Source organism: Anabrus simplex, chromosome X, assembly GCF_040414725.1.
Source record: "Anabrus simplex isolate iqAnaSimp1 chromosome X, ASM4041472v1, whole genome shotgun sequence".
Taxonomy (NCBI): domain Eukaryota; kingdom Metazoa; phylum Arthropoda; class Insecta; order Orthoptera; family Tettigoniidae; genus Anabrus; species Anabrus simplex.
In genome coordinates, this window is record NC_090279.1 from 158,699,837 (window position 1) to 158,718,713 (window position 18,877).

At 41.2% G+C, this 18,877-nt stretch overlaps 1 protein-coding gene across 2 annotated transcripts in view; it reads left to right on the plus strand.

Annotated features, from left to right (window-relative positions):
* The window catches only part of LOC136886003 (uncharacterized), a 46,740-nt gene that overhangs the window by 754 nt on the left and 27,109 nt on the right, over positions 1-18,877 (plus strand). The gene's annotated exons all lie outside the window — the stretch shown is intronic.

Sequence of the window (18,877 nt, forward strand, 5' to 3'; positions counted from 1 at the left end):
TCCGAGAAATGTCATAAGAAGATTTGTCTCCCCGTTCAGTGTTAAATTGTCACTCTGTCTATTGTTACCGTCTTATTTGGGTTAAGTTAATTAGACAAATTTATAAAATATTTTATCACAATAACTTTGTTTTATTTAATTTATACAGCTTTTTTAATATAATCTTGCATCCTGGATGAAATATTCGTGTGGTAATATTGTCTCGCATTATCTCAAAATTCTGGGTAGTAGGAAATCATCAGAAAAATCAATACTGACATTGTGCTTGTTGGAGCGTAGAACATCGTTGTGGTAGGATAGAGAATCTGAAAAGAAAAATAGATAGGCCTAGACTGAAGTTACAATAATTAGTGCAGTAACGACAGTGACGTCATACATTATTCCACTCCTCCACCCAGGTGCACTATCAGGGGCTGTCAACTCAAAATGATTCTTCCAGTTTGAGCCATAGGTAGTCTGAGTGGACGAATGGTGTATAAAAACATACAGTGAGTCCAAAAAGTATTCATCTATTTACATTTTATTTATAAAGAAACATGTCTATAGGGCATGGGAAGACAAAAAAAAAAAGCAAACGAACTGTTCACTTGAGTAGCACATTGGTCTATTTATAAATATTCTACTACAAAAGAAAAAAATATTAATTCTAAGTGATAACAAATAGGCCTATAACAAAATGTAAAAATACACTTTTTCACCAGATCATAAAGTATTCGTCCATACTGTACGTAACAGAAATTAGTACTTGGTAAGGTTTCCCTTTGCAGCATGACTCTTGCAATATTCGCAGCATGGAGTGGACCAAGTTAGCCGTGGTGGAGGATGGAATTTTATCCCGTTCATCTTGCAGATCTTGTTTCAAGTAATTGTTGTTAGAAATTTGCCGTTTCCTGATGTTATCTTCCACCACTTTCTACAAGTGTTCTGTTGGGTTCATATCGGGCCTCTGAAGGGGTGTATTGAGTTGTTTTGTGGTGTTATATAATAGGCACAGCTTAGTATTTAGAGCTGTGTGCTTTGGATCGTTATCCTGTTGGAAGATGTATGTGGCTTGCAGACCAAAATTTTTCGCACTAGTGTTCAAATTTTTCTTTAAAATATTGATGTACATCTTGTGATCCATTACTTCTATGACATGTAATTGTCCACACCTGCTGCACTCATGCACACCCACACCATGAGGGAACTCCCACCGTGTTTCACTGTGGGCACAAGGTTCTGGGGCTGCATGTCCATATTTTTCGTCCGCCAAACCATTCGCCTGCCATCTGACCCAAATATGTTGTATTTGTTTCCGCCTGAAAATATGACTTTATTCCATAAGTCCTCGTCATTAAATATATGTTCTTTGCCGAAAGCAAGCAGTTTCTTGCGATTCATTGCACTTGCCCAACATTTCTTATGAGCTACGCAGCCATTATACCCATTTTGTTTGCAGGTATTCCTTACTTTGTTAACACATACCTTTGTGCTTCTCTCCAGCTCACCAGCCAACTTCCGTACACTAAGTCTTGGTTTTTTCTTGATTTCTTGCATAATAAATCTTTCGTCTTGATCGGTTAGTGCCCGAGGACGATCATTCCGCGGCTTGTTTTGGAATATTTTTGTTGTGCAGAAGAGATCCACCACTGACTGAACCATTGATTGTGGTCCACCCACTAGGTTTGCAGTCGCATAGGACGATTTGCACTGATTATGCAAGCACAGGATGAGTTCCCTCTCTGTTACGCTTATCTCTTTATCTTTACGACCCATTGTACAACCTACACGTCTCCAGAGCCGTTGACAACAACATGTTTGAGTGTGTTGTGGAAGGATGACACAAGTGCGTGCGTGAATCACGAGTGGTGTTTCACCCCCGATCTCGCATTTTTAAACAGCCATTCCGAGTGTAGACGAATACTTTATGAACTGGGTAATAACGGAGCTTTTATATTTTGCTATCACCGGGCGAGTTGGCCGTGCGCGTAGAGGCGCGCGGCTGTGAGCTTGCATCCGGGAGATAGTAGGTTCGAGTCCCACTATCGGCAGCCCTGAAGATGGTTTTCCGTGGTTTCCCATTTTCACACCAGGCAAATGCTGGGGCTGTACCTTAATTAAGGCCACGGCCGCTTCCTTCCAACTCCTAGGCCTTTCCTAACCCATCGTCGCCATAAGACCTATCTGTGTCGGTGCGACGTAAAGCCCCTAGCAAAAAAAAAAAATATTTTGCTATCCTTGTTATCGCTTCAGATATATTTTTGGGTTTTGAGTTTGTAAAATAATGGTGTACTGACCTATGCACCATCCATCTACATTTTGTTTTTTTTTTGTTTATTTTCAGCTTTTCACTGTCTATAGACAGGTTTCATTCACAAAACAGCAAGTAGACGAATAATTTTTGGACTGACTGTATAATCAATCTTTCTATCCCTCTGTCTTTACATTGGTTTACAAGGATTTCCACAACCATTCGATGCCCCGGGATCACTGAAACTGATAATTTTCATCCTCAAATGAACAAAATTGTCAGAATGGTAAAAAACAAAATAATTAAGCAGGTTAAGTACAATGCAAGACATTTCTAAATAGTAGAATTTATAATAGAATTTATTGCAGCCAATGGCCATATGTTACAATAAATAAGGAATAAATAACTAGTCACATAATTGTTTCAAGGACTTCCTCTTTGGGCAGTTATAGAGGGGTATCAATTACAAGTATTATCGCAGAGAGAGCATACACAGTTCACGGTAGGTGTATGAAACTTCGTTGTGCGGCAAACTTTATGGTGAAAACCATGTACCGCAAATCTAGTAACAAGATGACGTAACTTGTAGTTGGAAACTGATTATAGCATCAGTAGAGTAAAAGTCACTCAAATCTCTGCTTTCTTCTGATAATGCTCTTGCAGTAGTTCGTGATAAGGCGTCGTAGATGTTAGTGACAGGCTGAATCTCAGGTCTTCCAAGAACATTAGTTCTCGACATAATTCATAAACCAGTCTGTATGGTGTCCACTTAGAAACACAAAGCACCCTTTTTAGAAAAGTAGTCCTAAGCTTTTCGATATTTTTCAAATTTGATTTAGTGAGATGTTCCCATATTAAATGAAGTCCATATATGATTATTGGTTTTACTTTAATCTGAAATAATGCCAGTGCAGTTCTCAGAGATAATTTTTGCAGGTGCTGAATATTATGAATAGCAAGAATTGCTGCCGACAACCTCTTCTTAACATGGATAGTGAAAGTTGTTCCGTGAGTTTGAAACGTTATTCCTAGATATCTAAATTTGTTTGCTGTTACCAGGTCTTCGCCCTCGCACGTAATTGTCTCGGACTCACTGCGTCTCCCACCTTGTTTGAATGTCATCATTACCGTTTTCTTTTTGTTTATATTAAATTCGTTGATTCGAGCCCAAACTAATAGCTTGTCGAAGGCTTCCTGAAGTGGATACAGAGTCGTTAATTTGAAGTCTATTTTCTGCCAATATGTTATTAATTATACGAACTAAAGAGTTCTTCTCACCCAATAAATTTGTTCATTTATCCATCAGTGTTACTCAGTTAATTGAGTCGAAACCCACAAACACCGTAATCAACTTCCCTCTTTTAAACTGGAGAACCTCATGAATATCATTTTGTAAACACTGAATTGCATGAATAGTCAATTGACCCTTTCTGAAGCCAAATTGCTCCTCAGGAAGAAAACTTTCTACTAGAGTTTTTAGCCTTCCTGTTATAAGTTTGGTTAATAGTTTCAAAATAGTACATTCCAAGGCGATACCCCTGTACCGAGCTCAATAGCTGCAGTCGCTTAAGTGCGGCCAGTATCCAGTATTCGGGATATAGTAGGTTCGAACCTCACTATCGGCAGCCCTGAAGGTGGTTTTCCGTGGTTTCCCATTTTCACACCAGGCAAATGCTGGGGCTGTACCTTAATTAAGGCCTCGGCCGCTTCCTTCCCACTCCTAGCCCCTTCCTGTCCCATCGTCGCTATAAGACCTATCTGTATCAGTGCGATGTAAAAAAAAAAAAAAAAAAAAGATACCCCTGTAAGCATCAGGATCACAAGGGTCCCCTTTCCCTTTGTACAAGAGCTTTAGAGTATAGGTTCTTCAATTATCCCTATACAACCCTATCGTACGCGTTCATTGAACAAAAGTGTCCACGATTTCAGAAGAACAAGAGCCCCACTCTTTATGTGTTCATTGTAAATGTTATCTGGTCCGCAAACTTTCTTCATATTCAGCTTCTAGATTATATCTTTTACTTCATCTTGTGTGAATAGGAGAGAGTTATCAATTTCCAATATCTTGTCAAATCTCTTAGCAGGTCTTGTATCGTTAGGTTGGAGGACCTTGGAGAAGTGTTCAACCCAGATTTCCATCGGAATGTCTCGAGGGAATTTCGGTATTCTTGGTCTGAGTACACTGTATGGTTGAGTTTTAGCCCTTTCAATTTGTTCCTTACTTATTTTCTCATAATACTCTGCCTTTTTTGAGTTTAATGAGATTCTTATATTCCTTTCGTCTCTCAGGATAATCATGAAGAGTAACATCTGTTGGGGAATATCTAACAACATGAAGATAGTGTAAGACCTCCTGTTGAGTTCTGTAGCAGGTAGTATAGAAACATGGCTTTGCCTTCCTGTCAGTTTTAACTATTGTTTGCCGGGCTGAGTGGCTCAGACGGTTAAGGCGCTGGCCTTCTAACCCCAACTTGGCAGGTTCGATCCTGGCTCAGTCCGGTGGTATTTGAAGGTGCTCAAATACGACAGCCCCGTGTCGGTAGATTTACTGGCACGTAAAAGAACTCCTGCGGGACTAAATTCCGGCACCTTGGCGTCTCCGAAGACCTTAAAAAGTAGTTAGTGGGACGTAAAGCAAATAACATTATTATTAACTATTGTCTTTGCATTGTGAATAATTGTCTCCATTACTTGTGTCGCTATATTAATGTGACCATCTTGTAATAGATTGTTAACTGAAATGACGCGTTCTTTATCTGAATTCATGAGGTACGTATCCAACACCTTGGATCTGGAGGTTATCTTACGAGGGGTAATATGTTTCTGATCAAGTAGAAAGGTCGTTGCTACTGGTAGATGTTTCCTCTCAATTTTGTTGAGGATCGTTTGGTTGACAGACTGAACAGAGTGTAGGTTAGACAACACCAGGTCTATTGTGCTGCTTCCGTTGGGACAGATATAAGTTTTCTCTTGTTGTTTGTTTATTAAGGTCAAACCTTCTGCTTGTAAGAAGTCAAGCACCATTTCCGATTTGTGGGACATAACATCTATGTGACAGTTAAGATCCCCTGCAACAAGTACCAATTCATCCCGGTTAGACTTACTTAGACCTTCATTAATGAGATCTAATATATCGCATTCTTTATTTTCAGGTTGAATATAAATGCCTAAAATAGTACACAATTTGGTTCTTACAACAACAAGGTTTGACGATTTCATTTCAACTGTGAAACGAGAAATTTTTTATTTAAACACACACGACACTCCTCCGATAGGTCTTCCTTTTGGCTGAGTTAAAGCAAAGCCATGCACCGCATAAAAGCGATGTGTACACCAGTCCTTAGTGTGAAAAGTTTCTGTTTGGATTGCTATGTGGAAGTTTTCAAATATATCATATGGTAACATTTTAGAGACACTTTGACAGACGTTCTATATTCCATGTTAGCAATTTTGTTGTATCGTTAGTGCCTGGCTTCTTAACTACTATTTTTTTCTCCTTACCATCTTCAGGCGGTTTTAAAAGTGTTGTTCTGATTTCCATTTGGAGGTCGTGCACCGTCATTTCTTGACCTCCGAAAAAGATGGCGTCTCACTGTAATGTTTTTCGGCCAGTTGTCAGGTGTGTTTACATGCTCTAGAAATTAGAATTGTATACCTACTTTAAACGATTTGTTCTCCCCTTTCGTAGGCAGATGTTCACAAACTGTTCTTCCGGTAACTCCCAAGTTTTTTACGATGTGAGATGAGGTTTTTACTGTCGAACGTTGCATGGAGGTGACCTATATGCAACCATCCCATCTTTTCTCCCACCTTAATGGATTCTTCCTTGGTGTCTTTTGTGCCTGTGATAGTGGTGATGCTCCTTGGGCGGCGATGTCTGACAGCTGTTGCCCATGTCTCATCCTGTTGTCCAGAGCCAACGTTGAGCCACACCCTCCCCATCTATCACTACATAAATCAGCGATCCAAGCAATAACTTAGTGAAATATTCATGGGGAACAATATTTGAGGCTCGAATCGTGTCGACCGGGCAAGGCACATACATAACCCTGAGCTGAAAAACCCCCCTTGTAATCAGGTAACAAGGGCAAGACTACATCTATTAGAAATAAAAGAAGAAATGGTTTAAACCAGGGGATTTATTGAATAAATATGAGAGAAAAATTAAAGCAAGAAAAGAAAATCACACAAAATAAATAGGGAAATTCATCGTAATACTGATGGACATACCTTGTTCTTTCTCACATAGTTGAAACATGGCGTGAAAACTCACTAATACTCTTAAAAAAAGATGATACGTAATTTAAAATGCTCACTGCTCCTCGACACATCGCTATTACAATACCAGCAGCTTCCTTTCATCATAAACTATTCAACTAGGTCGCCCGTTTTACCGAGATTCAAATATCCAAGGCACTGCATCATGTATTCATTAGGTAACTAACAATGCGAAAAGTTCGCATAACAATAAGCCGTGCCGGAGAACAAAAGGCAGATAAGAATAACGACAGATGAGACTGGGCACAGCCTCCATGGACCAATCAAAGCCGAGACAAGACCCAAAGAATACAATAGGTACGCCCATGCGCAAATATGAAACCAACATGGCGGGTACTCAAGCTGAGCATCAGCCATGAATAATAAATAAATATAGGTCTGCGCTGAAAACCAAACAAGGCGCAGAATTTGAAAGACAAATACAACAGGTCAACCGGCATATCAACCTTTCCTCTCCCACACATTCGAACTCACATGCATACCACATTCACGCACACACAATGAGGGTATCGGGAAAATAAAACACGAACGGCCGTTCAGATTTCGTGGTCAAATACAAACCATAAATTATGACTCCACGGTCATTATCAGTGGGTCTCACGTACTCAAATGTTTGCGTGCGGCGTGCAATTACACATAAGGTCAGAATTGGACATTACTTTATTCACATCACTGGCATGTTGCGCCTTGTACAACCTGGATTGGTGTCTCCTGCGGTCGAGACAAGGGGCACATCACGAGGATCACGCAGTATTAAAGCACGCAGTGCACCAAATCATAACCACAGAGACCCTTTTCCAATTATAACAACAAGACCACAAATACATTCATTCAAAGCACATCGGATGACGGAGCGGAAAGATGTATGCCATCGACCGTAACATACGGGAATAAATCGTCACCAAATTTAAATATAAACCAAGTATCACATACCTGTGATTATCAATAGTAAAATCGAATAGCAGTTAGCGTGAAAGGTCCAGGCTTGAACACATTAAATGAATATTTGAGGCATAAAAATGCCACACCAAACATAGCGGCAGCCATTGTTAGTATCTGCCCCACATAGAACAGCAAAAGAACTCCACAGAGTAAAAATTATCGCTCAGCAAAACGAACGACCTCACAGATAAAAACATAGCGTGTGCTGCTCCCTACTGGACGTCATTAGACTGACACATGTAAACATTGAAAGACAAAACTGAAGGAAGCCATTCACATAATTAAATGTCAAATCGTGGAACATGCGATAAGCATGGTTCAAATATCCAGCGGCACCGCCTTTTAAAATGCTCCGAAACTCGTTGATCAGACGAGTGGACGCATTTTAAAAGAGGTCCATAACTTAAAACTACGAGCGCGCGCCCACTTAACCTAGGTACTTATGAACTACTTATATCTACAATTATTTACAGACACATGAAATTTACAAGAACAGTCACCACATTATACATTTTAAATGAGAAAGTCTGCCTCATGGGAGGTCTGTATTAGCTTGTCACGTGCAACGCTGATTTACATCAGTCCATAATTACACTGTTTCATTCGCGCACTCAGGTTGAAATCTAGGCATTCAAAAGTCAAGGCGGTTGGGTATAATATTTCCATGCACTCAGGGATCTGGATGTGAATTCAGTTCAACTCCAGCAATTCGAACCACTTCCCTTTTTTTTCTATTTCCTTTCTTTCCTTTCTTTCATTTCCGTTCTCATTCATGAAACACGATTTTTACCTGAAAGAAAAGGCATGTTAGAAAACTGGGAATTCATTAAGGACAGGGTTAATATACACCACTACAGATACGTAAGATATGGAAATATACGAGGTTTACTGGCTTCTTTGATGGTAAGCCTTTACCATCGAGACGTGAGCTTTGCTCACCCTCTTACTTACTACGTCTTCCAGTTCTACTGTCACAGGTCCCAGGAATCTGGTTACCTTTTTGGGCTGAGACCATTTATAACATAATTTGGCCGTGACTTGATTTGCCGTTGAGCTCAATGGAAAAACTTTCACTACGACCAAGTCTCCAACTTCAAGCTTTACTCTCTTTCTGTTCCGATTGTACCTCTCAGCCACACGGTCTCGAGCCCTGGTTAACTGTGTCACTGCTTCCTTCCATTTGGCCTCTACGTCCATCGTCCTGGACGGTTTGGACAGATACCCAATATTCCACTTCAACTGCAGTGGGTCGACAAGATCCCTGCCTAGAAATAGAGCAGCCGGGGCTTGCCGGTGCGACTCATGTACACTGCTGTTGAATGCTAAAACAAAGAAATCAAGATTACAGTCCCAGCTGCGCTGGTCAGCATTGTGAAAGGCCGTCAAACAAGCTTTGAGATTTCGATGGAACCTTTCAACGTGCGAGGGTTTGGGATAGTGAGGGCTTAAAAACACATGCTTTATTCCCCACCCAAAGCATAAGTGTCGGAGCTTACGACAGTTAAAGGTGGACGCATTGTCGGTCACTATCGTCTTAGGGGGTCCGTAAATTCCAAAAATGTGCCGGGATAAGAAATGCACAACGTTGTTCGAATTTATCTTGCGCACGGGAAATAGCCAAACAAATTTTGAAAATGCATCAACGACGGACAAGATCCCAACGTTGCCACTCTTGGACTTGGTGAGGGGGCCAAAATAGTCAATGAATAACCTTTCTCCGGGGCATGTTGCTATGTCGGCAGAATGGGGTCCAACGAGAGAAGACTGCGCGGGTTTAGCCCTCTGGCAAACATCGCAACTTCTTACATACTCCAAAACATCACTTTTCAAGTTAGGCCAGAAGTAGTCGCGAGAGATTCGATTTAAAGTTTTATATTGACCTAAATGAGCGCCCAGATAGGAGTCGTGATAAAACTGAAGTAGCATGGGCCTCAATTTCAAGGGTACGTAAATTCTGTCACTACCATTTTTCCGACTTCGACGGGACAACAATCCTCTCTTAACACTATACGACTCGTCTTCAAGAGAGCCATCCGCGATTCGTTTCAACAACTCACGACACTCGGAGTCGTCCTTCTGGTGTTCGGAGATATCCGTGAAGGACCATGGGAAATTTTGCAAAATACTAATGGTGTTATCTTCTTCGGTTGGGACACGGTCTTCCTCAGGTTCGACCGCACTCTCCTTCACTCCCTCGAACATGCGCGACAAGCAGTCGGCTACAACATTGTCCTTTCCACGGACATGTACGACAGTAAATTTGTACGCAGATAATCGGAGAATCCATCTGGCGGTTCGACCAAGTCTTTTCACATTAGCGCTCATCCACGAGAGAGCTTGATTGTCCGTGTGGATGTAAAAATGGCGGTGCTCAAGATACGAGCGAAACTTTTCGACACCCAAAACTACTGCTAGGCATTCTTTTTCGTAAATGGAATACCTCAGTTCAGCTCCATGTAGTAGTTTACTGAAGTACGCGACGGGGACTAGCTTACCCTGCTCATCGGCTTGATTGAGCACCGCGGACACAGCGAGCTCGCTGGAGTCGCATTGCAAGATGAAATCGCGGGAAAAATCCGGACTATGTAATACAGGGGCTTCACAGAGTGCCTGTTTCAATTGTTCGAAGGCCTGGGTTTGATCATGGCTCCAGACAAAGCGACAACCTTTTCTTTTCAGCAGGTTTAAAGGGGCCGAAATCTGAGAGAAATTTTTGATGAACCGGCTGTAAAATCCTACCATACCAAGAAATCTTCGCACACCGCGAACGTTTTTGGGCGGGGGAAAATCTTTGATGCACTTAACCCGATCAGGGTTTACAGCGATTCCAGAGTCAGATATAACGTGGCCTAGAAAATTTAGCCGTTTGGTACAAAGAGAGACCTTCTTTGGGTTGATCGTGAAGCCGTGCTTGCGCAACCGACTGAGAACTTCGCGAAGATGGGCCAGGTGCTCGTCAAAGCTGGGCGAAAAGATTAGAAGATCGTCCAAAAAATTAAATACACAGGAAAATTTGAGGTCACCGAAAATTGAGTCCATCACGCGGCTAAGCGCTTGTCCTCCCACAGAAATGCCCATCGGGACTTTATTGAATTCGAACAATCCAAACGGAGTGGCGAAGGCAGTACAGGGGCGACTTTTAAGGTCCAAGGGGATCTGATAATATGCGGAATTGAAGTCAAATACAGTGAAGTACTTGGCGCCATGAAAATGCTGGAAGGCACTTTCGATGGTGGGTAATGGGAAGCTGTCGAAGACAATGTTCTTGTTGACCTTTCTGTAGTCTATCACGAATCTCAGTTTGCCGTCCTTTTTAGGGATTAGGAAGGCGGGACTACTAAAAGGGGACTTGGAGTGACTGATGACCTTCTTGTCTAGCAGGTCGTTGACATATTCCCTCATAGCGGACAACTTCGGGGGCGAACAACTGAACGGAGGGGACCTCACAGGAGTGTCATCTTTGAGTTCGATGCAGTATGAAAAATTCTTAGCACACCCAAGCTTATCGGTCAAGACGTCGGAAAACTCCTCTAACAGGCAGTTCAACATGAGATTTTGGTTTTCGCTGAGCTCACATGAGGCATTGATAAGAGGAGGTTCCGTCAGAGCGGACACAGTGGGACGCTGAAATGGTGTCTCAAAGGGGTAACTGACATCAGATTTAAAGCGAAAGGCAAAGGATCGATTAATGAAATCGAGGGACAAGCCGGTAGACAACATAAAATCGGTGCCTAGTATGATCGGCGCGGACAGGTTGGGCACAACATGAAACGTCCAATCCCACGACAAACCATGTATCTTGATATGGCACTTGGTTCTACCAACGGGACACACCTCACGACCATCGACAGACACGTACTTTCTCGGGTTCTCACTTTCAGGAAGATACTCTAATTTCATAGAAAGCACTAGGGATTTGTCTACAAGAGAAATACACGAGCCGGTATCCAACAAGCCATACAATACACGAGACCCAATATAAACTTTGGCCCATGGGGTAGATGACGGAAGGCCCCAGATCCTTTTATTGAGACCGACCTTAGGCGCCAACGGCGGGCCATCACGCCGGCGCGCCTCTAGTTTCCCTGCTGAGGGTTACAACGAGGACATACGCGCGCTGTGACACCAACAAGACCACACTGAGAACACTTTGCAGGAGGCCTGGACCAACAGTTCTTTGAGACGTGGCCTAATTTACCACAATTCCAACATGACTTGACTCTACCACCCTTTACAGGAGCTGTGTTGGATGGTTGGGTTGCATTGACATAAAGCGGGGGCGGAGTTTGAGGGCTGGGCCTGCGTTCGGGGCTACGGACGAGACGAGACGGAGGAGGGGAGGTACCAAAACTAACAGATTTGATGGGCGTACGACAAGCGACGTCAGGAAAAGAGCACTCGGATGGGATGGGAGGCGGACGGTATTGTTTGTTTTGGCTAACTACCCCCTCGAATTCGCGACCCAGGTTGATGATGTCGTCGACGCTCTGAACTAGAGACCGTTTAATGTGTAGCTTGTAGTCGGGGGCAAGATTTCTATAGAATTGGTCGAAAATCTCGTCTTCGGGCACCTTAACATTCATGCGGTTAAATAACGTCAAAATCCCAGTGGCATAGTTGTCGATGCTTTCACCTACTCCTTGCGTTCTACGGAAGATTTCCTGCTTCAGACAGTAGTCCATATCAGATACCCCGAATCGCTCCTTTATGCGGCTGGCGAATTCACTCCACGTTATGATACTCCCTTTAATAAGCCTATACCATTTTAGAGCCGGCCCTTCTAGCATTCCCGGGATGACGGGCACAAACAAATCGAGAGGTAACGAGCTACACTCAGCTATGTCCTCAACTCGCTCCAAAAATTCAATTACACTGGAGGTTTTTCCTTCACCAGAGAAATTTAACCTCCATTTTCTCACAATTTCAAACACGGGGTTCACTTCAGCATGCCGGTCGGAACTGGGCCTAGGAGATGGGGAAGTTAATCGCTTACGATTTTCGTCAGGAATACGATTACGAAAGGTAATGACATTGTTATCGTCAGGGCATGAATTACAGCGGTTGCTTCCCGCGGACGAAACATGGAGTTCATTCGTCCCTTGCTCCATTTCGCTTTCCGGGTTAGGCATGTCGCTAGTAATACTATCGTTACGATTATTTATTTCTACAGCCTTCTGATTATCCATATCGCAACCCAAGTTTCAAAGGTTTGAACACGAGACACATACACAATATAACAACAATGGATTTGAATTCAACAATGCACATAAATTATAGATCACACTTAAAATTAGGGCCAGAGACTAACTGAATCATGAGATTAAATTAAAGCGACCAGAACTGACTTCGAATGGGTTTCCAGCTCTACCTCGTCCGATTTCCTTTCAGAGGAGGTATCCCAGTCGAGCACGCTACTGCTACCATTTACTGAGCCACACCCTCCCCATCTATCACTACATAAATCAGCGATCCAAGCAATAACTTAGTGAAATATTCATGGGGAACAATATTTGAGGCTCGAATCGTGTCGACCGGGCAAGGCACATACATAACCCTGAGCTGAAAAACCCCCCTTGTAATCAGGTAACAAGGGCAAGACTACATCTATTAGAAATAAAAGAAGAAATGGTTTAAACCAGGGGATTTATTGAATAAATATGAGAGAAAAATTAAAGCAAGAAAAGAAAATCACACAAAATAAATAGGGAAATTCATCGTAATACTGATGGACATACCTTGTTCTTTCTCACATAGTTGAAACATGGCGTGAAAACTCACTAATACTCTTAAAAAAAGATGATACGTAATTTAAAATGCTCACTGCTCCTCGACACATCGCTATTACAATACCAGCAGCTTCCTTTCATCATAAACTATTCAACTAGGTCGCCCGTTTTACCGAGATTCAAATATCCAAGGCACTGCATCATGTATTCATTAGGTAACTAACAATGCGAAAAGTTCGCATAACAATAAGCCGTGCCGGAGAACAAAAGGCAGATAAGAATAACGACAGATGAGACTGGGCACAGCCTCCATGGACCAATCAAAGCCGAGACAAGACCCAAAGAATACAATAGGTACGCCCATGCGCAAATATGAAACCAACATGGCGGGTACTCAAGCTGAGCATCAGCCATGAATAATAAATAAATATAGGTCTGCGCTGAAAACCAAACAAGGCGCAGAATTTGAAAGACAAATACAACAGGTCAACCGGCATATCAACCTTTCCTCTCCCACACATTCGAACTCACATGCATACCACATTCACGCACACACAATGAGGGTATCGGGAAAATAAAACACGAACGGCCGTTCAGATTTCGTGGTCAAATACAAACCATAAATTATGACTCCACGGTCATTATCAGTGGGTCTCACGTACTCAAATGTTTGCGTGCGGCGTGCAATTACACATAAGGTCAGAATTGGACATTACTTTATTCACATCACTGGCATGTTGCGCCTTGTACAACCTGGATTGGTGTCTCCTGCGGTCGAGACAAGGGGCACATCACGAGGATCACGCAGTATTAAAGCACGCAGTGCACCAAATCATAACCACAGAGACCCTTTTCCAATTATAACAACAAGACCACAAATACATTCATTCAAAGCACATCGGATGACGGAGCGGAAAGATGTATGCCATCGACCGTAACATACGGGAATAAATCGTCACCAAATTTAAATATAAACCAAGTATCACATACCTGTGATTATCAATAGTAAAATCGAATAGCAGTTAGCGTGAAAGGTCCAGGCTTGAACACATTAAATGAATATTTGAGGCATAAAAATGCCACACCAAACATAGCGGCAGCCATTGTTAGTATCTGCCCCACATAGAACAGCAAAAGAACTCCACAGAGTAAAAATTATCGCTCAGCAAAACGAACGACCTCACAGATAAAAACATAGCGTGTGCTGCTCCCTACTGGACGTCATTAGACTGACACATGTAAACATTGAAAGACAAAACTGAAGGAAGCCATTCACATAATTAAATGTCAAATCGTGGAACATGCGATAAGCATGGTTCAACGTCCATCACATCACTATCATTGGTTACAACTTGCATGGTAGTTGTGTTTCCATTGATTAATGTTTGAATAGACTCTACTGCTGACTGCCCTTGATCTGTTTCTTTTGTTTGCTTCGGTAAGTGATCCTCTCTCATCCCTACTGCAGATGTTGGTCGAGATGCTTTCCTTTTCATAGTCAACGATGCGGATGGAAAATTTCCAGGATCACTAAGGGGAATGTTAGAATCCCCTGAGATATTTTGATTCCACTGCTCCTTACGAAGGAAATTATAATTATTCCATGGAGGATAATATGAAATCTTTGTTTGCCGTCCGGGATGACAGAATAATGTCTCATCATTTAATCTGTTTACAAATCGCTATCGAGAGTTCACTCATCTTCCGATTCATTTCTTCGCGAATGTACTCTATTTGCTTATGGATGCTCATTCCAGCTTTGTATTGAAGAAAATCCTGATTACAATGATAGCAAAGCCATAGTAATTTAGAGTTCTTTTTGCTAGAATCCTTGAATGCCTTAAATTGCCCTTGTTGTAATTCTGCGCAAGATTGATGATGCCATCTCCGACATAAACCATCACACTCAACTGCTGTCTCAGACTCTTCCACTTTCCGCTCACAGATGGGGCATGGGGCGTCTGGCATGGTATCTGGTGTGCGGTGATAAGATGACCGACTCTCACCTTCTGTCTTAATGTGGTATCACAGTCCAATATATACAGTCGCGAAGCTCTAATAAGAAGAAGGTTCATCCATCAGCATACTCATCCTTCTTGAAGTGCAACTGCGTAGCAAGTTGGGGACTTGCGTCTGGCATGGTATCTGGTGTGCGGTGATAAGATGACCGACTCTCACCTTCTGTCTTAATGTGGTATCACAGTCCAATATATACAGTCGCGAAGCTCTAATAAGAAGAAGGTTCATCCATCAGCATACTCATCCTTCTTGAAGTGCAACTGCGTAGCAAGTTGGGGACTTGCGTCTGGCATGGTATCTGGTGTGCGGTGATAAGATGACCGACTCTCACCTTCTGTCTTAATGTGGTATCACAGTCCAATATATACAGTCGCGAAGCTCTAATAAGAAGTAGGTTCATCCACTTGACAGCTGGAGCGACACCAGCACCTCTAGCGGCGAGGTAGAGGCAACTTTCTAGCAGACAACAGGGAATGAATTACCAATACAGTCTAAAACGTCATAACTTCTGAACCATTCATGCAAATAATGTCCTGACAAGGTTATTGTAATCCTTATGAAATAGTGGAGGAGGTCAAACAATTTATTTCGATGAGGAGTTCGAGGATAATATCAAAATATTTATTTAATCTTAAGGAGTTATTTTTTTACCACAGACTATAACATAAAACCGCTTCTAGAGGGCAACCGGTTCGAAATAGGTATGTACCTTCCGGGACTTTTTTGTTGAGGTTTTTATGCTCTACAATTCGTACGCTTACACTTGGGGTCTATCATTGACGGTTCAGGCAACATAAGTCAAGAGAGCAAGTGACCGACCATGGTAGAGCGCTGGCCTTCTTAGCCCAACTTGGCAGGTTGCCCTCTAGAAGCGATTTTATGTTATAGTCCGCGGTAAAGAAAAATAACTCCTTAAGATTAAATAAATTTTTTGATATTATCCTCAAACTCCCCATCGAAATAAATTGTTTGGTCTCCTCCACTATTTCATAAGGATTACAGTAACCTTGTTAGGACATTATTTGCATGAATGGTTCAGAAGTTATGACCAATTAAGACTGTAATGGTAATTCGTTCCCTGTTGTCCGCTAGCAAGTTGCCTCTACCTTTCTGCTTGGAGCGCTGTAGTTGCCTCGGATGAAAAATATAATCAGAGCTTCGCGACTGTATATATTAGACTGTGGTGGTATGTTAATTGTCAGAATCCAAAATGGCGAACTTGATCTTAATTCTTCACAAAATAGTAGATTCTAATTATTATCTTATTTTCACACCTATATATAGCTAACACCTCCATGTTTTTACTAAGATATGTATGTCAAGTCTGCAGTATTGTTTAACAAATATTATTCTTATTTCCACTTATTACTTCACAAAATCTTTGTTCACAATTCACGTGTCAAAGCTACTAAAATACTGAGCAGAAATCGCCCAAAAATCCAATGTTCCTCTACACAGGCCATAATTTTCAATTAACAAACAGTGTTATGTGGCTGAAGATGTTGATAATATACGAAACATCTACCACTTTTAACCATTAAATTGCCTTAGGCAATCATTGTATCGACTAGGTGGAAAATAAATAAATGCTTAATTGTGAATCTATTGAAGTGTGATACGGACCATGAAGCTAATTTTATGTAAACAAAATCCAGTCGGTCAGGTGACAAGAGACAAAGGCAAATAGCAGACTTGCACACATATACAGCAATATTACACATAACCGCATCCTCCAGTGAGTTTAGAATGGGCAAATCTCATGAGAACATGCAATCAATACTGCGACCTTGAATCATGCATAGTAACCTAAACCTCCCTAACAGCAATCTCAACTAAAACTTAAATGTGGGAAGAGAAAGTGGAGAAATTTAACAAACACATTATTGCTTGATATTGTATTTTACACATATGTAAGTTAATGACTAGTTCATATCTACTTCTTTCAAAAGTGGGACAGTCGAATAAAAGGTGATTACCAAATGAGTTGGCTGTGTGGTTAGGGTTGTATAACTGTGAGCTTTAATTTGGGAGATCAGTGTTCTCCCCAGAAATTTTCGTCAACTGGGTGGCAGAAATGAGCAGCTGGGTGGGGAATACTAAGTAAAAAATGTTTATGATAAAATTATATTTTATCCCCTCAGGGCATTAAAAATATTAGACAGGTAAACATTAACTGCAAAATTGAACTATTTTATTGTTATCACTAGAGCCCGGAAGTTAGGCAAAATGCCTTTTTTATCTGACTGGATATATTGAAGAATCAGATAGAGATAAATATGTTTTCGTGCATTTAGAAAGTGTAGAGACAATTTTTATTTTGCCTATTTTGGCTTCCATTGCCTATTTTAAGATTTAAAGCCTTTTTTTTGCCTTTTTTGATCGTTGTGCAATTTTTTTCCGCGATTTACACATTTTAAAGAGCACATAATAAATTTCCGTACATCGAAGACAAAAAAGGTTGCACAAATTAAATTACATATTGCCGTCACAAATATCTACAGTAGAGTCTCGTTAATCCAAACTAATTGAGACCGGAGACTGTTCAGATTATGAAATTTTCAGATTAATCAGAAAATATTTTCTAATGATAATGTTTTTACGTCCCACTAACTACTTTTACGGTTACCGGAGACGCCTAGGTGCCGGGATTTTCTCCCGCAGAAGTTCTTTTACGTGCCAGTAAATCTACTTACACGAGGCTTACGTATTTGAGCGCCTTCAAATACCACCGGACTGAGTCAGGATCGAACCTGCGAAGTTGGGGTCAGAAGACCAGTGCCTCAACCGTCTGAGGAAAATAGTTTCTACAATACAGTACAGTACATACTGTAATTTGAAATGTCCATTCTTTAGCAGTTACATTAATAAAATAATGTATACAATTACAGTAGGGTAGTTAAGAACCCGTAGAGGAGAAAACGACAATGAAAATAATATTAAGGAGTGGATGGAAGCTGACTGTCATCAATTACAAACAGACCAAGTAATTGTAGCCATGGTGAAGAAAGAATCTGGAGTTGATGAGGAACAGAGTGACGACGAAGAAGACCACAATGAACAACTAGTGTCACATACAGATGCCACGTCCGTCTTAGAACTTGCCGTACGCTACGTCAAGCAACTTTCCGCTGCTACGCCCACTGATGTGTTTATGAAACGCTGGCTTAACACTGCATCTTCAAGTAGGTTCCAATCACTACGGCAAAATAAACTAACAGACTTTGATTGATGGTTTATGATGTGTAATTATTTTTACATTAAGTTATTCTAGTAAAATATGACTAATAAAATGCAAGTAAATATTCATTCTATGATATGTTCTTTCATTTCGATACGGAGAATTAAAAAAAAATGAATGTTTCAGTTTGGATTTACGGGGTTTGGATTAACAGGACTCTAGTGTATTTAGAATATTGTTCCCTGTAAATCATTTATTTGTTTTCAGGTATTTGAAAGCTTATTTTCTCAACCCATTCATTTAACCTCTGTAAATAGCAGAACCTTCATTAGTGAAAGGAATGCACAAGCATAATGAATACCAGGAAAGAGAGAGGATGAGGGAAGTACGTCTCTTCTCCTTCCTCACACCCATTTTGCTGTGACAATGCATAATTACCGGATATTCCCGATTTCAGAATGATAAAATAATGCAGAGGAAGGGAGGAAATCACTTCTGTCTAAC